Genomic DNA, 24,004 nt, shown 5'->3' with positions numbered 1-24,004 from the left:
TCTATCACTATGCTAAAATCACTGACTATTCAAACACACTGAAATCCATGTGCTGCCAACGTTGCTAATCCGACACCTTTAGACTTCTCGAATAGGGTATAACTATGACATGAGGGGTAGATTATCAAAAATGATGTTACCTTCTTCAGAGCTGACATTCTACAGTAGGTAATTCCTCCTCAAATCCCGTTCACATGCTGAGGTTTCCAGCGAAGTTTAGAGGGTGCGCCCATTCCAAACTAGGCTCACTCTGGTCCTGATGCTGAGCAATTGGTACCTACCTATTTGATATTCACATCGCGGTTTCCATGCGCTGCTTTCAAACCCTTCTTCACATCTGGCTTAGTTTGCGCATGTCAATGGAGTTGATATTACTGGATGCGACCAGAGGTGGAGCTGTTGATCAGGGAGCCACTGTCTGGCAGGGGGATGCAGGCAGTTGAACGTCTGTCAGTTTCTAAACCATACAGTCTTTGGTTCCATTCTTGTATGGATGTGAGGTCTGTGCTCCAGCTTGCTTGTTTTTTTCTTTCACCGCTGTGCACACACACACACACACACACACAAAATTATATTTGACTAAATTATTTCAGTGGTAACGGGGCATGCTTCGTCAATGCAATGATGCAAATGATGGAGTGTCATTCCAGAAGTTCTTAAAAGCTGCAAAACACTCACTAGCAGGTTAGATGGCTATGCTAACGAGCTATCTAGCTGATAGCTTTAGCGTTCATCACAGGTTTGTTTAATGGTGCATTTGAGTTAATTCTAGTGATATGGCACATAGGAAACAAGGTAAGTCCATTTCGCTTCTAACGCCAGACGTAACGCTAGCTAACTTTAGCTGGTTTTACAAGTTTGTACTAGCTAGCTATCCTGCTAGCAAGGCTGCTACTCACCTCGCGCATCTCACTGTGTCAAACGCAAGTGCCATCCTGCCCTGTCAATCCCGCGTGTTTTTGCAATACATTCATAGATGTATACATCATTGGATACATTGTATTCCTTTTGTTGTAAGCTTCTGGTTTTAATCAAGTGTTTATGCTTACTGTCTGTTTTACTTTAATCTATTAGCTGCTGTTGTGATTATTTTTTCCCCCCATTTGTCCATTAACTACATTTTTATTTTAAGCCTATGGCTTGTGCTTGACATGGACAGCAAAGTAAAACAAAAGTTAAAGGATGCTACACATAAGATTATATATATATTTTTTTACAACAGAAGTCGCCCCTGAAGGGAGAAATCAATAGGCAAATATCTTAGCCAATCACAACAGTGGCAGTTAAGTATTGTTGTGAAACACTATCCTTCCACTATTAGCGCCAGGTATATTAGACATATTTAGACATTACTATGCAAAAAAAATATGTGAAGCACCTTTAAGAATGTTAGTTAACTTTGTTTCAGTATTCCAGTCTAAGGTTCTTCAGAGGCTGTACCTTACCTCCCAGGCCTGCAAAATAATCCAGCTCTCCACCCCCTGAGACCTCTGTGAAACAAAAGTAGGCCTAGAGGAGGAGGGCACTATCACTGGTAAGTAGAGTTTCATATTACAATATACAAGTTATATAAGTTATTCTCAAATTATTCTTATCTCTGTCATTCGCATGAGAAAGAGACAGCGATATCGAGGGCGATGGTCGGGGCCTTGTAAGGATCTGGCGGTGAGTGGGTAATTGGCCTTTACCATCAGTCCTGTTAGCCAACGTACAATCATTGGATAATAAAATAGACGAACTACAAGCACGTATATCCTACCAACGGGACATTAACCTTTCTAGGGCAGGGGTTCCGCTGGCGAAAAGGCAGCACGCGAAATTCTACAATGTTTTTTAGAAATATGTAACTTTTAGTCCAATACAGCAAATGAAAGATAAATCTGTTAATCTACCCATCGTGTCCGATTTCCAAAATGCTTTACAGCGAAAGCACAACATATGATTATGTTAGGGCATAGCCAAGTAAAAAAAACAGCAATTTTTCCAGACGAAGATAGGAGTCACAAAACGCAGAAATATAGATAAATTAATCACTAACCTTTATCTTCATCAGATGACACTCATGTTACACAATACATATGTGTTTTGTTCGATAATGTGCATATTTATATCCAAAAATCTCAGTTTACATTGGTGCGTTACGTACAGTAATGTTTTGATTCCAAAACATCTGGTGAATTTGCAGAAATACTCATAATAAAAATTGATAAAAGATACAACTGTTATTCACAGAATTAAAGATAAACTTCTCCTTAATGCAACCACTGTGTCAGATTTTTTTTTAAAACTATGGAAAAAGCATAATCTGAGAACGGCACTCAGAACCCAAAACAGCCAGAGGAATATCCGCCATTTTGGAGTCAACAGAAGTTAGAAATTACACCATAAATATTCACTTACCTTTGATGATCTTCATCAGAAGGCACTCGCAGGAATCCCAGTTCGACAATAAATGACTGATTTGTTCCATAAAGTCCATCATTTATGTCCAAATAGCCACTTGTTGTTAGCGTGTTCAGCCCAGTAATCCATCTTCATGAGGCGCAGGCACCTTGTCCAGACAAAAACTCGAAAAGTTCCGTTCCAGTCCTTTAGAAACAATTCAAACGATATATGGAATCAATCTTTAGGATGTTTTTAACATAAAACATCAATTATGTTCCAACCGGAGAATAACTTCGGGAATTCTGTCGGGAGCGCGCGTCATGAGACCAAGGCACTCTGCCAGACCACTGACTCAAACAGGTCTCATGAGCCCCTCCTTTATAGTAGAATCCTCATTCAAGTTTCTAAAGACGGTTGATATCTAGTGGAAGCCGTAGGAAGTGCAACTTTATCCATATCTCAATGTGTATTCGGTAGGCCAAAACTACAAACCTCAGATGTCCCACTTCCTGGTTGGATTTTCCTTAGGTTTTCGCCTGCCATATGAGTTCTGTTATACACACAGACATCATTCAAACAGTTTTAGAAACTTCAGAGTGTTTTCTATCCAATACTAATAATTGCATGCATATATTAGCATCTGTTACAATGACATGCAAACTATTACAATGACATGAGCCTACCAGACAAGCTAAATTACTTCTATGCTTGCTTCGATGCAAGTAACACTGAAAATTGCATGAGAGCATCAGCTGTTCCGGACGACTGTGTGATCACGCTCTCCGTAGCCGATGTAAGTAAGCCCTTTAAACAGGTCAACATTCACAAGGCCGCAGGGCCAGACAGATAACCAGGACGTGTACTGCGAGCATGCGCTGACCAACTAGCAAGTGTCTTCACTGACATTTTCAACGTCTCCCTGTCGGAGTCTTTAATACCAACATGTTTCAAGCAGACCAGCATAGTCCCTGTGCCCAAGAACACTAAGGTAACCTGCCCAAATGACTACAGATGTTGCGTCAGCGTCCAACACCATAGTGCCCTCAAAGCTCACCACTAAGCCAAAGCCCCTGGGACTAAACACCTGCCTCTGCAACTGGATCCTGTACTTCCTGACGCCCCCCCCCCCCCCCCCCCCCACCCCCAGGTGCTAAGGGTAGGTAACAACACATCCACCACGCTGATCCTCAACACGGGGGCCCTCAGGGGTGTGTGCTCAGTCCCCTGCTGTACTCCCTGATCACTCATGACTGCATGGCCAGGCACGACTCCAACACCATTATTAAGTTAGCTGATGACACAACAGTGGAAGGCCTGATCACCGACAACGATGAGACAGCCTATAGGGAGGAGGTCAGAGACCTGGCCTTGTGGTGCCAGGACAACAACCTCTCCCTCAAAGTGATCAAGATAAAGGAGATGATTGTGGACAACAGGAATAGGAGCACCAAGCCCGCCCACATTCTCATTGATGGGGCTGTAGTGGAACAGGTTGAGAGCTTCAAGTTCCTTGGTGTCCACATCACCAACAAACTATCATGGTCCAAGCACACCAAGACAGTCGTGAAGTGGGCACGACAACCTATTCCCCCTCAGGAGACTGAAAAGATTTGCACGGGTCCTCAGATCCTCAAAGTTCTACAGCTGCACCATCGAGAGCATCACTGCCTGGTATGGCAACTGCTCGGCCTCCGACCCCAAGGCACTACAGAGGGTAGTGCTTACAGCTCAGTACATCACTGGGGCCTAGCTTCCTGCCATCCAGGACCTCTACACCAGACGTTGTCAGAGGAAGGCCCTGAAAATTGTCAATGAAAACAGCCACCCAAGTCAGGTCATACAGTTGAAGTCGGAAGTTTACATACACCTTAGCCAAATACATTTTAACTCGGTTTTTCACAATTCCTGACATTTAATCCAAGTATAAATTCCCTGTCTTAGGTCAATTAGGATCACCTCTTTATTTAAATAATCTGAAATGTCAGAATAAAGTAGAGAATTATTTATTTCAGCTTTTAGTTATTTCATAACATTCCTAGTGGGTCAGAAGTTTACATACACTCAATTAGTATTTGGTAGCATTGCCTTTAAATTGTTTAACTTGGATAGCCTTCCACAAGCTTCCCACAATAAGTTGGGTGAATGTTGGCCCATTCCTCCTGACAGAGCTGGTGTAACTGAATCAGGTTTGTAGGCCGCCTTGCTCGCACACACTTGTTCAGTTCTGCCCACAAATTTTCTATAGGATTGAGATCATGGCTTTGCAATGGCCACTCCAATACCTTGACTTTGGTGTCCTTATTCCATTTTGCAAGTATGCTTGGGGTCATTGTCCATTTGGAAGATCCATTTGCGACCAAACTTTAACTTCCTGACTGATGTCTTGTTGCTTCAATACATCCACATAATTTTCCTTTCTCATGGTGCCATCTATTTTGTGAAGTGCACCAGTCCCTCCTGCAGCAAAGCACTCCCACAATATGATGCTGCCACCCCCATGCTTCACGTTTGGGATGGGGATTATTCTGTATGCAAGCCTCCCCCTTTTTCCTCCAAACATAACGATGGTCATTATGGCCAAACAGTTCTGTTTCAGACCAGAGGACATTTCTCCAAAAAGTATGATCTTTGTCCCCATGTGTAGTTGCAAACTGTAGTCTGGCTTTTTTATGGCAGTTTTGGAGCAGTGGCTTCTTCCTTGCTGAGCGTCCTTTCAGGTTATGACGATGTAGGACTCGTTTTACTGCGGACATAGATACTTTTGTATCTGTTTCCTCCAACATCTTCACAAGGTCCTTTGCTGTTGTTTTGGGATTGATTTGCACTTTTCGCACCGAAGTACGTTCATATTTGGGAGACAGAGCGCGTCTCCTTCCTGAGTGGTATGACGGCTGCGTTGTCCCATGGTGTTTATACTTGCGTACTATTGTTTGTACAGATAAACGTGGTACCTTCAGGCGTTTGGAAATTGCTCCCAATGACGAACCAGACTTGTGGAGGTCTACAATTGTTTTTCTGAGGTCTTGGCTGATTTCTTTTGATTTTCCCATGATGTCAAGCAAAGAGGCAATGAGTTTGAAGGTCGGCCTTGAAATACATCCAAAGGTACACCTCCAATTGACTCAAATTATGTCAATTAGCCTGTCAGAAGCTTCTAGAGCTGTCACGCCCTGACCTTAGTTCCTTTTTTATGTCTCTATTTTGGTTTGGTCGGGGCGTGATTTGGGGTGGGCATTCTATGTTGTTTTTCTATGTTTTCTTTTCTATGTGTTTGACCTGGTATGGTTCCCAATCAGAGGCAGCTGTCTATCGTTGTCTCTGATTGAGAACCATACTTAGGTAGCCTTTTCCCACCTGGTGTTTGTGGGTAGTTGTTTCCTGTTTTGTGTTTTCACCTTTCAGGACTGGTTCGATTTTCATTTCTTACATTCACTTTGTTATTTTGTATTTTCGTAGGTTCTGTTATAATAAATAATCATGGACACTTACCATGCTGCGCTTTGGTCCGATCCTTCCTACTCCTTATCCGATGAAGACAAAGATCATTACAAGAGCCGCGACATAATTTTCTGGAATTTTCCAAGCTGTTTAAAGGCACAGTCAACTTAGTGTATGTAAACTTCTGACCCATTGGAATTATGATACAGGAATTATAAGTGAAATTATCTGTTTGTAAACAATTGTTGGAAAAATTACTTGTGTCATGCACATTGTAGATGTACTAACCGACTTGCCAAAACTATAGTTTGTTTACAAACAATTTGTGGAGTGGTTGAAAAACAAGTTTTAATGACTCCAACCTAAGTGTATGTAAACTACACTTTCAACTGTAGACTGTTCTCTCTGCAACCGCACGGCAAGCAGTACCGGAGCGCCAGGTCTAGGTCCAAAAGGCTTCTCAACAGCTTCGACGCCCAAGCCATAAGACTCCTGAACAGCTAATCAAATGGCTACCCAGACTATTTGCAACCCCCCCCCCCCCCACACTCTTTTATGCTGCTGCTTTTCTCTGTTTATTACCTATGTATAGTCACTTTAACTATACCTACATGTATGTACATTTTACCTCAATCACCTCGACTAACCAGTGCCTCTGTACATTGACTCTGTACCGGTACCCCAAGTTTATAGCCTCTCTATTGTTATTTTACTGCTGCTCTTTAATTATTTGTAACTGTTTGTCTTGTTTTTTACTTATATTTTTTACTTAACACATACTTTTGTTAAAACTGCATTGTTGGTTAAGGGCTTGTAAGTAGGAATTGCGCTGTAAGGTCTACACCTGTTGTATTCGGCACATGTAACAAATATTCGGCACATGTAACTAATAAAATTTGATTTGAAATAAATATTGTTTCCGGAGCTGAGCAAAGTGAGACATCACCTGATTTTTATTACTCCCAACTAAGTTGGTGTCACACTCTGGAAATGATATAGCTACAAACACCTCCAAACCAACTGCCAGTACTTACAGTGTAGCTAATGTTCTTTCTTTCTCATTTGCTCTGTGTTGCAGGAGATAGAGGGATAACACTCTCCCCAGCCAGGCAGACGAGTGCAGATTACAAGACGAGTGCAGAGGGATCTGTCACGCCTTCAGCCAGCATGCATAAATACTGTGGATTTGGTAAGAGGGCTATAATCTTACATTTATGGACTGTCTGTGGGGAAAGAGATGCGCCGTAAAGCAAGGGATTTACTATCGAGGCCTCTCCCTGGTTCCCCGGTTTGGCTCAGTGCTCAGTGTTACTATCACTCTCCTTGATTGTCTTTTCCTGTCCAGTTGTGGGGAAAAAGCAGGAACAAATATTTTTAACCATGATCTTAGTTGTTAGATGGTTATGCAGAAGTGTACCCCATGCATTGAGATGTGATCTTTTCAATCTCTATGCCACATGGATTAGACCAGCCAGTTCGGGGCTCCCGAGTGGCGCAGTGGTCTAAGGCACTGCATCTCAGTGCTAGAGGCCTCACTACAGATCCTGGTTCGATTCCAGGCTGTATCGCAACCGGCTGTGATTGGGAGTCCCATAGGGCAGCGCAAAATTGGCCCAGCATCGTCCGGGTTAGGGTTTGGCTGGGGCAAGCCGTCATTGTAAATAAGAATTTGTTCTTAAATGACTTGCCTAGTTAAATAAAATGGTTGATGCTGTTGTTCTCAACACTGTGTGTTCTCAAGGTCAAATGTTATGGTTATCATTACAGATATGGGTTGATTATCTCAGTGTAAATGGCTTATGTGGGCACTCAATTAAACCATTTTGGCTCAACAGTTGACATTGATTTACCAAAGAACTTATATTTGTTTTTGATATGTGGTCAGTAGACTGAGATGTAACCAAGTACAGTAGATGTGTTTAGAGGAGGTTTCCCTGGCATCACGAAACAGCTGAATGAACAAGCTGCTTTAAGCCGTCCTACCCAAGTCCATTTCACTCACTCACCGTCTGCTTGCTGGAGGGGTAGGGGGTTTGGGCTACCTGGCTGAAACTGATGAGATGAGTATTGCCATTAGAGAATAGCCTAAGGCAACAGCTTAATTTGTACACTGAATGGGTTGTACTAGTATTTACACTTTACCAGCTCTCTGCAGCAATTGTGTTAATTAATTGGAAGACATGTTTTTCTAGCAGCTCAAGAATTTATGACATCAAGGCATACTCAATTGAGCTATATTTGCCCGTTACAATGGTTTAGGCCGAGTCAGCAATTTAGGCCTATTAATACTTTCTCTTAAAGCCTGTCCAAATTCACATAGAAATGTGAGTTATAGATCTATCATTCTCATTAAAAGCAAGTCTAAGAACCGGTAAATCGGTTGTATGTGCGCTATTTCTATGCTTCCCGTTAAGTTTTGTTCTTGCATCTTTCGGTTTTGTACACAAGCTGAAAACACAATATTGTTGTTTATTGAAAATATATTTCACAGCAGTTTAGATGGTACAATGATTCTCTACACTATTGCTTGTTTTGTCACCAACGGAAATTTGGCAAACTATTCACATTTTTGTAACCAGAAAATGGCGGCGCGATTTCTTCGTATTGCACCTTTAATGCTTGGCCATTCCATTTTTCTGACAAGCAGCACTATTTTCGAAGTAGTAGAGGTTAGCACAGGATAGGCCTAATCTTGTAGCAGTACACATGGAGTAGTAGAGGGGTTTTGAGTGGATGTTTGTGTCTGTGGCTCTGTGCTACATTACGCTTGCAGGTACGGTATGCCTACCGCTTTAAATATTTGTTGTTACCATGGAGAAAGCAAAGAGCATGACAACCTCAGTCATGAAAATCTGTATTTTTTTTAGTTGTTTCTTCAAAGTCTTAACATTTACCGTGGCAGATGTCTATTTTGAATAATGGCTTAAAGTACTTCCATGTAGAGCAGCTGGGCGTATACACATGATGCAGTTCTTCTCCATTTTTTTAATTAACATCTAAGCAAGGAATGAAGTCATCATGTATATTGCATATTTGAAAAGGCCCACTTATGGGAAAATCTCAATGAACAGTATACACACCAAAAACAAGTAAAGAGGCATGGGGAGAAGCTCAGCAATACTCAAGTGACTGAATAATCTGACACTAAGAGCCATGTCTACTGCTATTTGCCTAGTTAATAGCAACTCTACTGCATTGTATTTGGGCTGCCCAGTGCCCGCTAGTTGGTGAGTAGTTTTAGGCCTGTGTGTCTGTCACAAGGAATTTGTTTCCAAAAGCCTAATTCCTTCAACCTCCCACAAGGCCTTGGAGTTCTTAGACAGTCAAAATGTGTAAAGTGAGGGACCAACTCAGCCAAGAAGGATATCTTATCAGTGGTTTAGATTTACTCATCAGAGAGGCCTTGGATGACCTTACTATTCATCCCTCCTGTCAACATTACAATGTTGTTTATGGTTTACTAATAGACTTGGCCTACCTGACCACTAGAGGGCGCAGTGTGACTCACATTCCTTAGATGACTGCAGTTCACCTGTTTCCCTTTTAAAACAGACAATTTTTTTCATGACTAATACTATGCGTGCGTGTGAATGTACCACACGTCCGTCTTCATTCTACAGGACAGCCTGTGTCTTTGAACCACGATTGATTGACCTGGACCTTGCTGCATTAAGCGTCTATTATCGAGCCCATGTTATCTTAGCCCCATATCTGCCGCATAATTTACATATTACCTCCAACAGCAAATCGCTTCCTACAGTGCATTCAGAAAGTATTCAGACCCCTTGACTTTTTCCACATTTTGTTACATTACAGCCTTATTCAAAAATGTATTTAAAACACAATACCCCGTAATGGCAAAGTGACAAAGCAAAAACAGGTAAGTATTCAGACCCTTTACTCAGTACTTTGTTGAAGCACCTTTGGCAGCGATTACAGCCTCGAGTCTTCTTGGGTATGACGCTACAAGCTTGGCACACCTGTATTTTGAGAGTTTCTCCCATTCTTCTCTGCAGATCCTCTCAAGCTCTGTCAGATTCACTACACAGCTATTTTCAAGTCTTTCCAGAGATGTTCGATCGGGATCAAGTCCGGGCTCTAGCTAGGCCACTCATGGACATTCAGAGACTTGTCCCGAAGCCACTCCAAGATGCGTTGTCTTGGCTGTGTGCTTAGGGTCGTTGTCCTGTTGGAAGGTGAATCTTTGCCTCAGTCTGAGGTCCTGAGTGCTCTGAAGCAAGTTTTCATCAAGGATCTCTCTGTACTTTACTCCGTTCACCTTTCCCACAATCTTGACTAAACTCCCAGTCCCTGCCACTGAAAAACATCCCCACAGCATGATGCTGCCACCACCATGCTTCACCGTAGGGATGGTGCCAGGTTTCTCCCAGACGTGACGTTTGGCATTCAGGCCAGAGTTCAATCTTGGTTTCATTAGACCAGAGAATCTTGTTTCTCATGCTCTGAGAGTCTTTATATGTCTTTTGGCAAACTCCAAGCGGGCTGTCGTGCTTTTTAATGAGGAATGGCTTCTGTGCCACCACTCTACCGTAAAGGCCTGATTGGCGATGTGATGCAGAGATGGTTGTCCTTCTGGAAGGTTCTCAAATCTTCACAGAGGAACTCTTGGTCACCTCCCTGACCAAGGCCCTTCTCCCCCGATTGCTCAGTTTGGCTGGGCGGCCAGCTCTAGGAAGAGTCTTGGGGGTTACAAACGTCTTCCATTTAAGAATGATGGCGGTCACTGTGTTCTTGGGGACCTTCAATGGTTCAGAAATGTTTTGGTACCCATACACAGATCTGTGTCTCGACACAATCCTGTCTCGGAGCTCTACGGACAATTCCTTCAACCTCGTGGCTTGTTTTTTTTCTCTAACACGGACTGTCAACTGTGGGAGCTTATATAGACAGGTGTGTACCTTTCCAAATCATGTCCACGCAATTGAATTTACCACAGGTGGACTACAATAAAGTTGTAGAAATAGCTCAAGGATGATCAATGAAAACAGGATGCACCTGAGATCAATTTCAAGTCTCAGCGCAGAGGGTCTAAATACTTATGTAAATAAGCTATTTCTGTTTTTTTATTTTTAATAAATTAGTCAACATTTCTAAAAACCTGTTTTAACTTTGTCATTATGGGGTATAGTGTGTAGATTTATTTTTTTGTTGTTGTCAATTTTAGAAAGGCTGTAACGTAACAAAATGTGGAAAAAGCCAAGGGGTTTGAATACTTTCCGAATGTACTGTACATGGTTTTTAGGAATAGTTTTATGTAAATGCCGTGAATAATAATTTACCAGCTTGCTATTTGCGTAGTTTCTTTCACAGCTGAAAATTGATAAATAAATAAAATGTTTTTTAAGATGGTTAAAATGCCACTTTCTCTGTCTCTGCACAGCTGCCCATATGGTAGCTGGTTCCCCTTCGGACCGCTAAGCTATCAACACTCTGCTGAAAGCCTAGAGAAAGAGTGTGTGTGTGTGCCGCCCACCTAACAGTGTGTGCATTTACGCTCTGCAGTGGTGGTGCTGGAGTCTGTAGACTGTGGTTGAGTTGCTGATTTCCAGACAGCCTCTCTACCCACCAGTTACCCTAGGGAAAAACCTCCACTCTCTGCTGTGTGTGGGAAGGCCCCATCTTTACCACAGGCGATTCGGTCAGATTTGTGCTCTGTGATCCTGGACAGTGGATATCCACCCATCCTGGAGCATCAATCCAGCCCCTCAGCTACAGAGAGGTCTATAGGCAGGGTCATCCAAGGGGTGCAGCTTGGCTGAATATGCTTGCTGAATTAGCTTGATCTGTTACAAAATAAACAAGGTTTTGTGTTAAAGGCCGGGTAGACATGGTGTTGAAGGTGGTTCATTCCAAGTGCGATGAAATGGGTACTTTTGATGAATTTGGATCACAGGGACAGGGATCACAGTACTACAGCCAAATGTGATTCTTGCCTTAAAGGCCCAGGGCAGTCAAAATGTTTTTCTTGCGTTTTGGATCATATTGTACAACAGCTGAGGAAACTAACATGGTAACAATGTTAAATTTTATTTACCTTTATTTAACTAGGCAGGTCACTTAAGAACAAATTCTTATTTTCAATGACGGCCTAGGAACAGTGGGTTAACTGCCTTGTTCAGTGGCAGAACGACATATTTTTACCTTGTCATTTCGGGGATTCGATCTAGCAACCCTTTCGGTTACTAGTCCAACGCACTAACCTCTAGGCTACCTGCCGCCAAATCAATGTTGTTTTCTGATAGTTGCTTGTTTAAAATGCAATCTACACAGGACCTTCTAATCAGCAGGTTTGCATGGACGTGAGTCCCAGACAGTCCTAGTTAAATTCTGCTTGAGAAATCGTTTTTTTTGCTAGAAAGCTATTTTTGTCCATTTAAATGGAAAACTATTACAGTAAGATAGGTATTGATCTAAAACGTCTGCAATATGGGGAAACAGTGCCATAGCCGTTGTTTTTGTTGGCGAAGCAGCGCTGGGGAGCGTATTGCATGATAGTGAAACAAATTGCACTGCATTTGCAGCTGCATGCAATGATGTCCGAGAGGGAAAAACTGTGTTCGTTGTTTGCAGTAACTTTGTTGTTCTAATTTCACAAAAGGACGTGGCAGTTTTACAATTGCGGATTCCAGCTTTAAGGGATTAGACACTAGTTTGTGAATGTCATGAAAGTTAAAAAGCTCTCACTTTTTTATTGTTCCCTTCAGTTGAGAACACTCATGAGTCCAACAAAGATGAAGAGGGAGAAGAAGATGATGGAGGAAGAAGAAGGAGAAATGGGAACTATAGCTCCAGGAGGTGGGACAGTGGTGAACGGAGCGGGCCAGGTTACAGGATCCAACCCTGGGGACCTCCATGGAGGAAGGAGTGTGGCTCAACAAGAAGAGGAGGAAGCAACGTCATAAACAGAAGCTCTTGTCTCTGGGTCTGGTGCCCCGTGCTGCGGCTCGAGTTCACCTACGAGAGCGAGGGGGGAGGAAGAGATGAGGCAGAGAAGAGCGGGCTGAAGTGATAATCTTCCTCAGGACCACACAAGATCTATGTGTCTGATTGTGAGTGTGACATACCAGGGCTGCTAATCAACCCAGATACGGTCACATATAGCCTAGGCTGTGTTTCAGTCTTCCTAAGAGCTGGCCAAAAGTGCTGAAGCATAGTTCATTTTATCGCTTTCGGGATTGGCAGAAAATAAATAATTTGAACAGCACTGTACAGAGCACACGCACATTGAAAGTGAAAGCACAGCTCATTAATCACTAGCCTATAACAACTTGAGGACCTTGAGAGATTTAGGAATCGAGGTGTAGAGGTGCATTGAGGTGTTTTGGGTTTACTTCATCATGCTCAAATGTAATGGACAGGCTCAGTCATCTGGTCTGTCATAATCCCTCCATGACTTGCCTCTGGAGGGCTAGACAGACCGACAGTCAGTCAGTCCAAAGAATCCCATTGGTTCCAGGGATTAAGGTTTCTCTGTTGGTGAATTACTGTGGGAGGCTAAGAAGGAAGACCTCTGGAAATGTCCACAGTAGTTCAGTTAAAGGGGCCAGGTGCTCCTGTTCCTTATATGCACCTCAGTCTAGAGAAAGACCAGGTGATTAGACACAGGCCCATTCAGCAACAGAGTTCATAATGGTTGGTGGAGTAATAGTATACTGACTCCACTACTAAGCAGGTTCATCTGGTAGTGGAGGGCCTTCTGACCAGCCTGTACAATGGAACATTCCCCCCTGCTGTTTTGGCCCAGCTCCACAGCCTCTAGTCCCTGGTGCAGCAACAGGACACAGCAAGGATGGCAAAATATCTGCAGGAACTCCAGAACAGCTCTACCATGTCTACTGGTGAGTAATCTTATCTGGTTTTACCTCGCCTGGATTAACCAGTGTTTGTCTGAGCACGCCATTCACGTACACATGCATACAGTCACCGGTCAGTATCAGCCCTCACCTGTCCTTAAATACCAGACCACACCTGTCCATACTATCACTGACCTATACATGCATGCTCTCACCTATCCAAACACTAACCAGTTTGAAAATCATCAGTGTCTCCTGCCATTCATTCACCTGGAGTTTCACTCAGGAGCTGCCAGGAGACCACACTTTGTACAGATCTAGAACTTGTGAATGAGATGGCCTCAGGTGTGTATGTGGGTCAAATCTGTCTAATAGTATGTTGTCCACCCACTCTGCCAACACTTTTTGTGATGAAATTTCACTTGTGTTATAAAGTACATTTTACCAAGACAAATATGATTTTTCATGTTCTGAATTGTTCAGTGGAACATTATATTCAAAAAGTCGGATTTCGTAACCGAATACGTCCGATAATAAGCACCGAGCTCTGTTTACATACAGTAGCGGCGACGCTTTCTCGCAGTGACTTTTGAGGATTTTCCATGTTGTGGTGGTAGTCTGCAAAGTTGTTTCCTCGAGTCGCAAAAAGCTAAATTAACATAACGTGTTTTTTTTGTTGTTTTAAGCTTGCTGTATGCTCAGTGCTCTATTGACATTTCAGAGATCTGCTTGTTTTTGTGAAATCTTTGAAAAATAACAGGAATTTCGCATTTAATATGAAAAGCGTATACTAAAATATCATGTCATGTCTCAAAATCGATATATAGCTTACCTCAATATTGTTTTATGTCCTCTGGATTCGAGAAGAAAGGGGACGAGTTCAACAGTGAGCCTGTCAGTTTGCCTCAATTATCGCACAGCAATCAGCCTAGCTGACACGATGCTCTTTTCCAAATATTTGACAACTTTTTCCCTCTGGCCTCCATTGAATTATTCACCCTAGTTTTGGCCATCCTACAAGCGTAGCAAGGCCAATAACTTTTGAACAGATTATGATAGAGACATGAGGTTTGGACCATGTGTTTTCATAGAGGGGCATCAGCACAATTAACAATCTTATTTTATCCATTGGTCAAAAGATGCATTTTTGATTAGACACCCTACTAATAGTGATGGGAGGGAAAATCGATAGTTACATATCGCAATATTATTTTTGGATGATATTATATCGATTTTTTTTATATAATTTTTTTTGCGTTACTTAGAGTTAGTCGGCTGTACCTGAGCCAACATGTTTACAGCACTTTTATTTCCATGACTGATCATGGTCTCTCTTCTCTCTGCAGCAGACCAATATGTTTGGAACATGAAATCGCAATAAATCGCCGTATTGAATCGCAATACATATAGAATATTGTATCGTGAGGTCCCTGGCAATTCCCAGCCCTAATTGACTAATAGGATCAGTGGATACTTGACTGTCCCTGGGGAAGAGTGTACTATTCTGGAGTGTTATATGACTGACCTGTCCAGGGGATTCAGGGCACAGTTGAGCAGGTGGCAATAGTGACGCTCCTCTTTCCACACTCGTCGCTAAGGCAACGCTGAGGAGGAAAACAGGCTCCAGTCCAAACCAGTGATCAGTTCCAACAATAGACTCAAACCACACAGTGTATTCTTGCTGGTCCCTCCACCTGCTCTCCAGATGTGGGCAAGCTTTGTGTATTTCCCTGAAACTTAATTAGTCATTTGAAGGGAAAATAAAGAAGTCTAATAACCATTTAGTCTGTTAAAACAAATCTATTCCCACCTGTATATTGTGTCGGAGCGGCAAAATATTCCCCCTTGTTATTTTTTGCTAAAAGCACATTTCCATTTAACATAATGTCAATGGAGTACTATAAATGTTTTAGGTGGCAAATGCAAAGTGGGGTATTCATCGAGCTAAACACAAATGGAATTGGCCACCAGTGGAATAAAACCAGCTGCTTCTGGCCACCGATGCTTTAGCCCAGTAAGCCTGCGGTGTGCTGTTGGTTTAGCCTGTTTTAAAGTCCTTCACGTCTTTTTACAGTTCACTGCAGCTTCCTTTCAGAACTGAGAGAGAGGAGGAATCAATTCACCCAAGGGGCAGCGCTAAGGAATATCCCACAGCTTATATTTCACTGTTTCACCCAACACCTCTCGCTCAGGGATGACGTCTGCTGACAGTTTTATTTAATGACTTTCATGCACCTGGTGAATGGAATCTCCTTTTAATTTTTGCTTGAACGGAGCAGTCAGATAAAAGCCATAGCCCAGGGGGAAAGGGAAGCTGTTAGGAAACAGTGAGGTACTGTAGGTGATAGGAGTACACTGGCAGTACAATACTGGATTTAGCCTAGGATAACTAGTTTACTTGTCCTCACCGCTATGGAACAGCAGTAATGACCTCATTAACTAACGTTTAATCACTCACTATTCCTGATTGCAATCAACTGTAATGTAACGTTTGTCTCTTCTCTTTCCAGGTGATGCCACTGCAGCTGTGTCCCTGTTTCAGTACTGGATCACAGACATCCCGCCCATGCAGAGAGAATGGAAAACAGGCCAACCTACAACATAACCTTCCTAGTCGAGCCAACCAACAACACAACCTTAGACTTTCCTAGATGTTCAGGATTTTTAACAATACTGCTGACGGAAAACATGTCTGACTTAATTCATTGTGAGCCCATGAAACGGAGTTAAGTACATACCGTAAGCTCACTCCACAGCTAGCTTTAAATGTCGCGGATGGAGCCATCCAATCGGTACCTTTTGGGTGGCTCAAACCGTTGGAATGTTGTCAAGGAGGGAGGCAACGTATGTTAGCAAAGCAGAGGTCCCGAGTTCGAGCCAGGTATGAGCCGAATGGAGGAAGTGATTCCAGACGAAATTAATTAACCGTTTAATGGATTTTCCCCACAGAAAAGTGAGGCGAACAAGTGTTTTTTAATTATTTTGTTATAAATTAAAACATTAAGTGGATAAGGAATAACATTACTTTACCACATTGTCCTATGCACCTGTGTGGGCTCTAGAGTTATATTTTTCCATGTGAAAACCTACACTATTTTTCTTAAAAAAGAATGCAGATGTTACAATGGTGTTATAACCATGAGAAATGAAACACACTAAAGTATAACTTGTGACAGTTTCGTTATTCCTGATCAAAAAAATTATCTCTGATATACACAACCGTTCAAACGTTTGGGGTCACTTAGAAATGCTTTTTTTTTTTTGTCCGTTAAAATAACAACAAATTGATCAGAAATACAGTGTAGACATTGGGTCAAATCAAATCAAATCCAATTTTATTTGTCACATATACATGGTTAGCAGATGTTAATGCGAGTGTAGCGAAATGCTTGTGCTTCTAGTTCCGACAATGCAGTAATAACCAACAAGTAATCTAACTAACAATTCCAAAACTACTGTCTTATACACAGTGTAAGGGGATAAAGAATATGTACATAAAGATATATGGATGAGTGATGGTACAGAGCAGCATAGGCAAGATACAGTAGATGGTATCGAGTACAGTATATACATATGAGATGAGTATGTAAACAAAGTGGCATAGTTAGTGATAGTGGCTAGTGATACATGTATTACATAAGGATACAGTAGATGATATAGAGTACAGTATATACGTATACATATGAGATGAATAATGTAGGGTATGTAAACATTATATTAGGTAGCATTGTTTAAAGTGGCTAGTGATATATTTTACATCATTTCCCATCAATTCCCATTATTAAAGTGGCTGGAGTTGAGTCAGTGTGTTGGCAGCAGCCACTCAATGTTAGTGGTGGCTGTTTAACAGTCTGATGGCCTTGAGATAGAAGCTGTTTTTCAGTCTCTCGGTCCCAGCTTTGATGCACCTGTACTGACCTCGCCTTCTGGATGATAGCGGGGTGAACAGGCAGTGGCTCAGGTGGTTGTTGTCCTTGATGATCTTTATGGCCTTCCTGTGGCATCGGGTGGTGTAGGTGTCCTGGAGGGCAGGTAGTTTGCCCCCGGTGATGCGTTGTGCAGACCTCACTACCCTCTGGAGAGCCTTACGGTTGTGGGCGGAGCAGTTGCCGTACCAGGCGGTGATACAGCCCGCCAGGATGCTCTCGATTGTGCATCTGTAGAAGTTTGTGAGTGCTTTTGGTGACAAGCCAAATTTCTTCAGCCTCCTGAGGTTGAAGAGGCGCTGCTGCGCCTTCTTCACGATGCTGTCTGTGTGAGTGGACCAATTCAGTTTGTCTGTGATGTGTATGCCGAGGAACTTAAAACATACTACCCTCTCCACTACTGTTCCATCAATGTGGATAGGGGGGTGTTCCCTCTGCTGTTTCCTGAAGTCCACAATCATCTCCTTAGTTTTGTTGACGTTGAGTGTGAGGTTATTTTCCTGACACCACACTCCGAGGGCCCTCACCTCCTCCCTGTAGGCCGTCTCGTCGTTGTTGGTAATCAAGCTTACCACTGTTGTGTCATTGTTAATGTTATAAATGACTATTGTCGCTGGAAATGGCAGATTTAGTTATTAATGGAATATCTACATAGCCGTACAGAGGCCCATTATCAGCAACCATCATTCCTGTGTTCCAATGGCACGTTGTGTTAGCTAATCTAAGTTTATCATTTGAAAAGGCTAATTGATCATTAGAAAACCCTTTTGTAATTATGTTAGCACAGCTGAAAACTGTTGTCCTGATTAAAGAAGCAATAAAACTGGCCTTTAGACTAGTTGAGTATCTGGAGCATCAGCATTTGTGGGTTTGAGTGTGTGGCATGCTTGAACAGAGGCATTTGTGGTTCTGTGGTCTGGCCCACCATCCGATTGAATGATCAAGATTGACTTGTTGAGAGACACATCATCTTCACTGTAGTTCTATCCACTGAGGATGCTAGAGAACCTTGTCCTTGACAGTGACATGAACTAGATGGAGATCCTGGGATCAACATGACAGATGGTACAAGTCCACTGATGTGATAATCATGGTCGGCAGCTGCTAGAACTGGCCCACTCACAGGAGCAATGCTTGGATGTTTGCCTCTGTTACAGGTCCCTATAGGCTGGCCAGGTTCTCCGACAGGGATGATTGCCTTATCATCCACACATAACATTTCACTGTCCTTCTGCCGCATGCAGGCAAACTGTTTTAATGTAGGTCCAAACTTGAGTCTTGATGTTCCTTTCTTCTCACCCGAGACTGGACTATGAACTTGAGGTCAAACCTTCCTGTGTACTGGAGAGCAGACATGGACCATGGATTCTTGGGTGTAAACTGCAGTCTTAGCTACTGTATTGATGGGATTTTAGTTTCTGGTGGAAGCCGCTTTTCCACTTTGTCACAAGTCCTCAACTAATATAGATATAGATATTTATATATATTTATATATATTTATATATATTATATATATTTACCAGTCTGTTAAAAACAAATTCTTATTTTCAATGACAGCCTAGGAACAGTGGGTTAACTGCCTTATTCAGGAGCAGCCTTGTCAGAGCCTTGTCAGCTCTGGGATTTGATCTTGCAACCTTTCGGTTACTAGTCCAATACTCTAACCACTAGGCTACCCTGCCGCCCAATGTCTACAATCGTTGACCTGAGCTGTGTATTCGTTAAAATACTTCTGTACTTCATCCCAAAAGGGCTGAAATGAGGATTGTGGTTTGCCATTCAGCTTCCTTAAATCCATGATCAGGTCTGGGTCATCACCATCAAGGAGGAACAAGGATACTCTCTCATCAAGTAGGCCCCCTGTTCATCATCGTTTGCTTAACTATTTTCATCTGTCAGAAACTGATACATTTCTCTCAGGAAGTAGCTGTTCACTTTGCAGCGTGTGTCCAGGAATGTTTTTTGCATTGCTCTAGTGTGGAGTATGTTGGTATTTCTTTTGACAGAAGCCTGGTCTCATGAACACCATTGCTGTGTGAGGATACCTTCCATATGAATGTCAGAGTGCCTAGGTGGTTACCACAGGTATACTTCTATACAGTGAAAGTCGATGGCGGTTTCAAGTTGTCAATCCATTTCCTTCTCTGGAATCTTATCTTCAGCAGCAAAGTCCAGTTGAAAGAGGGGGGTGGAATTGGGGCACTTTATCCAAACAGAGTGCTATACTGGAGGCTGACCGGTCAGCATGGTGCTCTCACAGTGTAGCGTAAAACATCAGACTCTGGTGTACATAGGGGAGGGGCTGTTGGTGACGTCTGGTCATTGCTTGATTCACCTTCTCCCAGTGGGATGCATCAGCTGCTATGGACTCTGTTCGACTCGCCACATCTTCTCTGAGATCTAATGTGAACAGGGAATACAGGCAGTTTTAGTTGAGAGGTTTAAAACATAAAGCTTACACGTTTTACATCTCCTGAATAAATGGTGACATTTTACAATATCAGACACAGTATGTGTGACATGAATCTCCAAGGAGTAGTGGTATGCCACAAACTTAATTGATATAGAAAAATGACACAACACATTCATTAACATACCTGTGAAGTGATTCCAGTGTGCCCAGGGCTGGGATATTGAAATAGACAGCTGGCTGCAATGAAGCTGATTTTGACTTCGTTTTGGTGCCTTGTGTCGCGTTTCCTGGTACCTGTTGTTGGATCCAAGGCCTAATTGCAGGAATCTGTCTGGTATGGCTAAGCCTCCCTCTTTAAACTTCTCTAGATGGAGTTCCATATACCAGAGTGCTTTTGATAATCGGGTAACGAATGTCCAGGTTATATGGACATTAAACATTATATTTCATCCTGATTATCAGATTATTAATACATAAATGAACAGTAATGAACATTGTTCACATAGGATATGTAATAGAATGATATATTCAAAAATGATAGGGAAATAGCCTAGCAAGGCATTAGCAAATGAAGACAATACAAATATAAAGGCCTTTCATAGACTACCTTTCATTTGAATTGGGTCAAATTAATGGAAAAAGTGCAATCCAATCTCGTAATATAATGTGATGTATAGGGTAATAGAGTAGACAAAAAAAAAATCTAATTCAAGAATGATGGACAATAAATAATTGTAATCAGATTAAAATGTTGATGTATAATAATGAGTTCATTACCTGACTGCATCTCTATAGCCTAGGCGTTAACAAAATATCCATACAAATATGATTAGGCCTCTCATAGACTAGACTAGGCCTTGTAGAAAGAGGGTCAATCAAGTTAGGTCTGCCAAATAAATGTAGCATTGGCAAAAATACATGAATCCAGCCATAGAGTATAGCCTATCATCACCAAATAATTGTTTTTGTTTTTAACGTGCACAATTAGAAGCATCAAATCTATAGAGCAAGCTTGACTAAGTTCGAGCCCTTTAACTGTGCTCACCACATCCTCCTTTGATTGTCTCGTCTGGCTGCCATGAAAAGCCCCCACCTTGGAGACAGTCGATCACATCATTGTGGAGCTGCTGATCGGCACAAAGTGTGTGCGTGCCACTGGCGATGTACTTCGCTGGACATGTTCTCGGCGGCGCATTAACACTTCAAAAGCATTCCATCTTGGTGTTAACGGTTGGCCTGCTACTACTGGTAGTACCGGTAAAATGTAAGTTATGAATCGCAAATCGCCATACAGCTGAAACACTTTGATTTCATCAATCATTTGGGCTTCAATTTGGTTGTCCAAAATATTTGAGATGATTTCAAGTAGCCACCCTTTGCCTTGATGACAGCTTTGCACACTTAGCATTCTCTCAACCAGCTTCATGAGCTTCATTCATCATTTGTAGAATTTCTTTCCTTAATGTGTTTGAGCCAATCATTTGGGTTGTGACAAGGTAGGGTGGTATACAGAATATATTTGGTAAAAGACCAAGTCCATATTAGCTCAAGAACAGCTCAAATAAGCAAAGAGAAACAACAGTCCATCATTACTTTAAGACATGAAGGTCAGTCAATCCAGGAAAATGTCAAGAACTTAAAGTTTCTTCATGTGCTGTCATGCCCTGATCTGTTTTTCACCTGTCCTTGTGCTTGTCTCCACCTACCCGCCTGCCTGACCACTCTGCTTGATCCTGATCCTGTCCCGTACCTTTGCCCCTACTCAGGATTACCGACCTCTGCCTGACCTGACCCTGAGCTTGCCTGCCGTCCTGTACTTTGCCCCACTTCTCTGGATTATCGACCCCCTGCCTGCCTTAATCTGTCGTTTGCCTGCCCCTGTTGCTGTAAACATTGCTACTTCAACACAGTCTGCATTTGGGTCTTACCTGAACGTGATAAGTGCAGTCGCAAAAACCATCAAGCACTATGATGAAACTGGCTCTCATGAGGACCGCCACAGGAAATGAAGACCCAGAGTTACCTCTGCTGCAGAGAATACATTCATTAGAGTTAACTGCACCTCAGATTGCAGCCCAAATTAATGCCTCACAGAGTAACAGACACATCTCAACATCAACTATTCAGAGGAGACTGCACTTATAGAATCAGGCCTTTATGGTTGAATTGCTACAAAGAAAGCACCACCAATAAGAAGAGACTTGCTTGGGCCAAGAAACATGAGCAATGGACATTAGACCGGTGGAAATCTGTCCTTTGGTCTGATGACTCCAAATTTGAGATTTTTGGTTCCAACCGCCGTGTCTTTGTGAGACGCAGAGTAGGTGAACGGATGATCTCTGCATGTGTTAGGAGTGTGTATTGGAGGCGAAGTCAGGTGCAGGAGAGCAGAGTGTAGTGAACAAGCACACTTTTTTATTCCGGTCCAAAATGTGCCCAAACACGGAACATGGACAAAAAGTGATGCGCGTAACAATATCCACAATTCCAAATACACGTAACACAAACAAACAATCTTACACAAAGACATGATGGGGAACAGAGGATTAAATACATATGGATTGATTGGCGAATGAAAACCAGGTGTGCAGGGAACAAGACAAAACAAATGGATACATGAAAAATGAAGCGGCGATGGCTAGAAAGCCGGTGACGTCGACCGCCGAACGCCGCCCGAACAAGAAGAGGAGCCGACTTTGGCGGAAGTCGTGACAGCATGTGTGGTTCCCACTGTGAAGCATGGACGAGGAGGTGTGATGGTGTGGGCGTGCTTTGCTGATGACACTGTCGTGATTTATTTACAATTCAAGGCACACTTAACCAGCATGGCTTCCACCACATTCTACAGCGATACGCCATCCCATCTGGTTTGCGCTTCATGGGACTATTTGTTTTTCAACAAGACAATGACCCAAAACATCTCCAGGCTGTGTAACGGCTATTTGACCAAGAAGGAGAGTGATGGAGTGCTGCATCAGATGACCTGGCCTCCTCAATCACCCGACCTCAACCCAATTGTGATGGTTTGGGATGAGTTGGAGTGCAGAGTGAGGTAAAAACAGCCAACAAGTGCTCAGCATATGTGGGATCTCCTTCAAGACTGTTAGTAAAGCATTCCTATTGAAGTTGTTTGAGAGAATGCCAAGAGTGTGCAAAGCTGTCATCAAGGCAAAGCGTGGCTACTTTGAAGAATATCAAATATAAAATATATTTGGATTTGTTTAACACTTTTTTGGTTACTACATGATTCCATGTGTTATTTCATAGTGTTTATGTCTACACTATTATTCTACAATGTAGAAAATAGTACAAATAAAGAAAAACCCTTGAATGAGTACGTGTCCAAACTTTTTACTGGCACTGTACATGGGAATGTCTGTATGCGTATTAAAATGTTTGTTTTGATATATATTTTGTATTTATTTGTATTGTCCACATATAATACAGTATGACATTGCACCCTAATTACTTCCTCAAATTGACAGGCTGTTGGATCATTATTCCTTCCATGAGTAAGCATGATAATGCCACTATTGAGTTACTGTTATAGTTGTTTCATATGATAGCATGGATACCTAATGGGAGTAGCATCACACAGCGTCCTTCCAAATTACCAGAGACGGAAATGCCAAGTCTGGCCCAATTATTGGCTTAGTTGTTTGTTTGTTTGTTGATATGACATTTGGACCAACTTGATAGCTTACCAATTACTGTACAGTGTAGTATTCACAATCCACTTTAAACAAGGTCAGAACCTACACCTCTTGGACAAGCTAACTTGGCGACAATTTACTTCACTAATCAAGTCAAGGTGCACGTGACGTTTTTTCCTGAACAGGATAACTCTGAGCCCTAGCATCAGGCTATTGTTGCTGATCAGATCTCATGCTATGGAAAAACTCTGGCCTTAGGGACAAACACACACAATGATACGGACATTCTGTTGGTGAGTGAACTTAAGTTGATAATCACCTATTGTCACAGAGCCAACAGCTTATCCACTAACATCACAGCATCTGACTTTAGCA

General features: G+C 42.3%; 1 long non-coding RNA gene across 1 annotated transcript; it reads left to right on the top strand.

Annotated features, from left to right (window-relative positions):
- Window positions 1-1,610: 1,610 nt before the first annotated feature.
- On the top strand, window positions 1,611-16,680 carry LOC110505392. Its single transcript, XR_005039581.1, has 4 exons — window positions 1,611-1,665; window positions 6,902-7,012; window positions 12,549-13,682; window positions 16,148-16,680. It is a non-coding gene; the product is annotated as an uncharacterized LOC110505392 (long non-coding RNA).
- Window positions 16,681-24,004: the final 7,324 nt, after the last annotated feature.

Source organism: Oncorhynchus mykiss, chromosome 25 (genome assembly GCF_013265735.2).
Source record: "Oncorhynchus mykiss isolate Arlee chromosome 25, USDA_OmykA_1.1, whole genome shotgun sequence".
Lineage (NCBI taxonomy): Eukaryota > Metazoa > Chordata > Actinopteri > Salmoniformes > Salmonidae > Oncorhynchus > Oncorhynchus mykiss.
Note: the sequence above shows the minus strand (reverse complement) of the source record. Positions and strands in the feature narration are given on the sequence as shown.